The 6,073-nt window shown below is 43.8% G+C and overlaps 1 long non-coding RNA gene across 4 annotated transcripts; it reads left to right on the top strand.

Moving 5' to 3' along the window:
- The first annotated feature begins 490 nt into the window (after positions 1-490).
- On the top strand, positions 491-3,926 carry LOC126993755 (uncharacterized). 4 transcript variants are annotated; one of them, XR_007748223.1, is made up of 4 exons: positions 491-590; positions 1,284-1,580; positions 3,166-3,264; positions 3,858-3,926. It is a non-coding gene; the product is annotated as an uncharacterized LOC126993755 (long non-coding RNA). The 4 variants fall into 4 exon arrangements; XR_007748222.1 differs by lacking the exon at positions 3,858-3,926 and adding an exon at positions 3,364-3,430; XR_007748221.1 differs by lacking the exons at positions 3,166-3,264; positions 3,858-3,926 and adding an exon at positions 3,705-3,796 and having other exon boundaries at positions 1,284-1,427.
- Positions 3,927-6,073: the final 2,147 nt, after the last annotated feature.

Below are 6,073 nucleotides of genomic sequence, written 5' to 3'. Positions count from 1 at the left end.
CTAGCTGCGTGTGGCCTCAGTGCTCATTTCCGATCCATTGACCATTGAGCCGATGGCCAGTACAGCCTACAACACACAGAGACTAACCAGCTGCTGCGCCCAAAGTCTCAAGCCGTGTGTTGCCTGCCCCACGCACTCCTCAGACTCATAAGCTACGCACGCAAGCGGTGACCTACACGCCAACGTTCCTGGAATATGTAACGACTTCTCAAGGTGTCTATAAATTCCCTAGTATTCTCTTCGTACCTTCGTTTTAATTGTTTGTGTTCTATTGAGGGGTTATTTTTATTTTATTTTATAGGCGTGTATATATATTTTTTTCAGTATATCTTATTAGTTCTATTTCTTATTAGTTTTTTTTTCGTATTTCCTGATGTAATATTTTATTCGAATGTATTTTGAATTTGTCTGGATCATTTATATTCTAACCCGTCCGCTGCGACTGGCACGGATTTGGCCTTCACTGGTAGCCTGGTAATATACACTCCCGGGTCTTTCTCTGCCTCTGTGGTGGATAGTGGAGTGTTTCCCATGTGGTATTGGTGTGTTGGATATCCCTTCACTGGCAGCCTGGTAACAAACACTCCCAGGTCTTTCTCTGCCTCTGTGGTGGATAGTGGAGTGTTTCCCATGTGGTATTAGTGTGCTGGATATCCCTTCACTGGTAGCCTGGTAACATACACTCTCAGGTCTTTCTCTGCCTCTGTGGTGGATAGTGGAGTGTTTCCCATGTGGTATTGGTGTGATGGATATCCCTTCACTGGTAGCCTGGTAACATACACTCCCAGGTCCTTCTCTGCCTCTGTGGTGGATAGTGGAGTGTTTCCCATGTGGTATTGGTGTGCTGGATATCCCTTCACTGTTAGCCTGGTAACATACACTTCCAGGTCTTTCTTTGCCTCTGTGGTGGATAGTGGAGTGTTTCCCATGTGGTATTGGTATGTTGGATATCCCTTCACTGGTAGCCTGGTAAAATACACTCCCAGGTCTTTCTCTGCCTCTGTGGTGGATAGTGGAGTGTTTCCCATGTGGTATTGGTGTGCTGGATATTCCTTCACTGGTAGCCTGGTAAAATACACTCACAGGTCTTTCTCTGTCTCTGTGGTGGATAGTGGAGTGTTTCCCATGTGGTATTGGTGTGCTGGATATCCCTTCACTGGTAGCCTGGTAACATACACTTCCAGGTCTTTCTCTGCCTCTGTGGTGGATAGTGGAGTGTTTCCCATGTGGTATTGGTGTGCTGGATACCCCTTCACTGTTAGCCTGGTAAAATACACTCCCAGGTCTTTCTCTGCCTCTGTGGTGGATAGTGGAGTGTTTCCCATGTGGTATTGGTGTGTTGGATATCCCTTCACTGGTAGCCTGGTAACATACACTCCCAGGTCTTTCTCTGCCTCTGTGGTGGATAGTGGAGTGTTTCCCATGTGGTATTGGTGTGCTGGATATCCCTTCACTGGTAGCCTAGTAACATACACTCACGGGTCTTTCTCTGTCTCTGTGGTGGATAGTGGAGTGTTTCCCATGTGGTATTGGTGTGCTGGATATCCCTTCACTGGTAGCCTGGTGACATACACTTCCAGGTCTTTCTCTGCCTCTGTGGTGGATAGTGGAGTGTTTCCCATGTGGTATTGGTGTGTTGGATATCCCTTCACTGGTAGCCTGGTAAAATACACTCCCAGGTCTTTCTCTGCCTCTGTGGTGGATAGTGGAGTGTTTCCCATGTGGTTTTGGTGTGCTGGATATCCCTTCACTGGTAGCCTGGTAACATACACTCACGGGTCTTTCTCTGTCTCCGTGGTGGATAGTGGAGTGTTTCCCATGTGGTATTGGTGTGCTGGATATCCCTTCACTGGTAACCTGGTAACATACACTCCCAGGCCTTTCTCTGCCTCTGTGGTGGATAGTGGAGTGTTTTCCATGTGGTATTGGTGTGCTGGATATCCCTTCACTGGTAGCCTGGTAACATACACTCCCAGGTCTTTCTTTGCCTCTGTGGTGGATAGTGGAGTGTTTCCCATGTGGTATTGGTGTGCTGGATATCCCTTCACTGGTAGCCTGGTAACATACACTTCCAGGTCTTTCTCTACCTCTGTGGTGGATAGTGGAGTGTTTCCCATGTGGTATTGGTGTGTTGGATATCCCTTCACTGGTAGCCTGGTAACATACACTCCCAGGTCTTTCTCTGCCTCTGTGGTGGATAGTGGAGTGTTTCCCATGTGGTATTGGTGTGCTGAATATCCCTTCACTGGTAGCCTGGTAACATACACTCACGGGTCTTTCTCTGTCTCTGTGGTGGATAGTGGAGTGTTTCCCATGTGGTATTGGTGTGCTGGATATCCCTTCACAGGTAGCCTGGTGACATACACTTCCAGGTCTTGCTCTGCCTCTGTGGTGGATAGTGGAGTGTTTCCCATGTGGTATTGGTGTGCTGGATACCCCTTCACTGTTAGCCTGGTAACATACACTGCCAGGTCTTCTCTGCCTCTGTGGTGGATAGTGGAGTGTTTCCCATGTGGTATTGGTGTGCTGGATATCCCTTCACTGGTAGCCTGGTAAAATACACTTCCAGGTCTTTCTCTGCCTCTCTGGTGGATAGTGGAGTGTTTCCCATGTGGTATTGGTGTGCTGGATATCCCTTCATTGTTAACCTGGTAATATACACTCCCAGGTCTTTCTCTGCCTCTATGGTGGATAGTGGAGTGTTTCCCATGTGGTATTGGTGTGCTGGATATCCCTTCACTGGTAGCCTGGTAACATACACTTCCAGGTCTTTCTCTGCCTCTGTGGTGGATAGTGGAGATGTTTCCCATGTGGTATTGGTGTGCTGGATATCCCTTCACTGGTAGCCTGGTGACATACACTTCCAGGTCTTTCTCTGCCTCTGTGGTGGATAGTGGAGTGTTTCCCATGTGGTATTGGTGTGCTGGATATCCCTTCACTGGTAGCCTGGTAACATACACTTCCAGGTCTTTCTCTGCCTCTGTGGTGGATAGTGGAGATGTTTCCCATGTGGTATTGGTGTGCTGGATATCCCTTCACTGGTAGCCTGGTAACATACACTCCCAGGTCTTTCTCTGCCTCTGTGGTGGGTAGTGGAGTGTTTCCCATGTGGTATTGGTGTGCTGGATATCCCTTCACTGGTAGCCTGGTAACATACACTCCCAGGTCTTTCTCTGCCTCTGTGGTGGATAGTGGAGTGTTTCCCATGTGGTATTGGTGTGCTGGATATCCCTTCACTGGTAGCCTGGTAACATACACTCCCAGGTCTTTCTCTGCCTCTGTGGTGGATAGTGGAGTGTTTCCCATGTGATACTGGTGTGCTGGATATCCCTTCACTGGTAGCCTGGTAACATACACTCCCAGGTCTTTCTCTGACTCTGTGGTGGATAGTGGAGTGTTTCCCATGTGGTATTGGTGTGCTGGATATCCTTCACTGGTAGCCTGGTAACATACACTCCCAGGTCTTTCTCTGCCTCTGTGGTGGATAGTAGAGTGTTTACCATGTGGTATTGGTGTGCTGGATATACCTTCACTGGTAGCCTGGTAACATACACTCCCAGGTCTTTCTCTGCCTCTGTGGTGAATATTGGAGTGTTTCCCATGTGGTATTGGTGTGCTGGATATCCCTTCACTGGTAGCCTGGTAACATACACTCCCAGGTCTTTCTCTGCCTCTGTGGTGGATAGTGGAGTGTTTCCCATGAGGTATTGGTGTGTTGGATATCCCTTCACTGGTAGCCTGGTAACATACACTCCCAGGTCTTTCTCTGCCTCTGTGGTGAATATTGGAGTGTTTCCCATGTGGTATTGGTGTGCTGGATATCCCTTCACTGGTAGCCTGGTAACATACACCCCCAGGTCTTTCTCTGCCTCTGTGGTGGATAGTGGAGTGTTTCCCATGTGGTATTGGTATGCTGGGTTTCCCCTCCCAAGGTATATGGCTTTACATTTTTCATCATTGAATTGTAGGAGCCACTCATTGCTCCACTCCTGCAGCTTGGTGATGTCTTCTGATAAGCGGTCTGCATCCAAAGGGATAACAACTACTTCCCTTCCTTCATTCGCTGCTGTTCTAGTGTCCTGCTGTTTCCACATGTTCACCTCTATACTCTTTTTTACTGTTTTCAGGCACCTTTTCTCACATCTACTTTTCTCATCTTTTTGTTTCTCTTCTCATATTTTCCTTTTGTCTTCCCTTTCTCTTCCCTTTTTTTCTTTTTGTTCAATTTTCTATTTTCTTCTTTTTTTTGTCTTGTATTGCTTTTGATGATAAGTGTCTGAACCGAATGCCAAATGTATGGTTAGTTCACTAAATATCTATCTACTTATATGTCAATGTGTCTATCGATCTATCTATCTGTGAGTCAATCAATCAATCTATCTATTTATCAATGTTTACCTATCAATCAATCTATCTATCTATCTATCTATCTCTTTGCCTTCCTATCTATCAATCTATCTGTCTGTCTATTTATCTATCTTCATATCTATCTATGCATCTGTGTATCTATCTATCAATTTATCTATCTATCCATCTATCTATCTATCTTTTTACCTACCAATCTATCTATCTGTCTGTCTATTTCTCTATCTTCCTATGTATCTATGTGTTTATCTATCCATCTATCTATCTATCTATCTATCTATCTATGTATCTATCTACCTACCGGTCTATCTATCAGTCCATCTATCTATCTATCCAGCCACGCACATTTCGCCCTTCCTATTCCACACACACACACAACACTGAACATGCGGAAGGAAGGAAGGACGTAAAGCGAAAAAAGTTTAGCAAGCATCGAACAGCAATAATTCCACGAGGCTTATTGTGGCGTTTATCGCTTGGCCCCGCGGCGAAAACAACAAACAACGGGCGGGAGGGAGGAAAAAATATATCGTATGTCTGTGTATAGTGTAGTAATGAAGAGTTGATCGCCCTCTATAACATATACGAACTCTATACACATTTATATACTGCTTTATGCGCAACCTTATCGTGGTATTTAGCTTTTACGCCCGCTGTGAAAAATGAAAAATGAACGAATGGAGGAAACTTCATATTCTGTTGGTCTTTTAAAAATTATACTAACGCAGAATAATTCATCTTTTCTGTAACATCTCCATCCATGTATTTCAACTTTCTTTTCACTTACAATGACATAAGCTATCCTATTCTTTCTTTAAATTATAGTAACGCAAAATTCATACTCTCTCTTCCTTCTCCATCTATATATTTTTTTTTTCACTTACAATGACAAACTACTATATTTTGTCTTTAAATTCTAGTAATGCTAACCTCTCTACTCTAATGTAATGCAAAAATGACTCTCCCTATACCATCTCCACCTATGTATTTTGACTTTTTTTCGTTTACAATCACATACACTATCCTATTCTTTCTTTAAATTCTAGTACTGCTAACTTGTTTACTCTGATATACCGCAGAATTCATCCTCTCTATACCGTCTCCATCAATATATTTCACTTTTTTTTTGTTTACAAATACATACACTATCCTATTTTGTCCTTTAATTCTAGTAATGCTAACTCGTCTACTCTATTTCAACATCTATCTACGTATTTTATCTATTTTCTGCTTATAAATACGCAATCTCTATTTTTATACAGCAAGGGAGGCAGCTCAAGCTAAAAAAAAACAATAACAGGAACAAAAAAGTCCGCTAAAAAAATGTACGAGAGGTCAGAGGAGAGGTCAGCTTCGGGTGGAGAGGTCAGTCTTGGTACTCTCCCACTCCGTCTGTAAGTTCTAATAATCATGCAAATTTCGCCCATTATTTCATCCTCATATATATACAACCTATCCCATCACGTCTATGAATTGTACTGATGTGAAGATCCGCTCCGCTATCTCACTTTACTTTCATATTCTTAATTTTCTTCCACAAATACCTCAACACACGGACACTATAGCATTCTGTCTGTAAACTCTCGTCAGGTAGAACTCGCTCAGTATTTCATCTTCAGTAATTCTACCTCTTTATCCACTTGCAATAATTACAGACACTATCCCATTCTTCCAATAATTACGCACACTATCCTATTCTGCTTGTAAA

This window comes from Eriocheir sinensis, unplaced genomic scaffold, assembly GCF_024679095.1.
Source record: "Eriocheir sinensis breed Jianghai 21 unplaced genomic scaffold, ASM2467909v1 Scaffold67, whole genome shotgun sequence".
NCBI classification, from domain to species: domain Eukaryota; kingdom Metazoa; phylum Arthropoda; class Malacostraca; order Decapoda; family Varunidae; genus Eriocheir; species Eriocheir sinensis.
The sequence above is the reverse complement of the archived record's forward strand: the minus strand, read 5'-3'. Positions and strand labels throughout refer to the sequence as shown.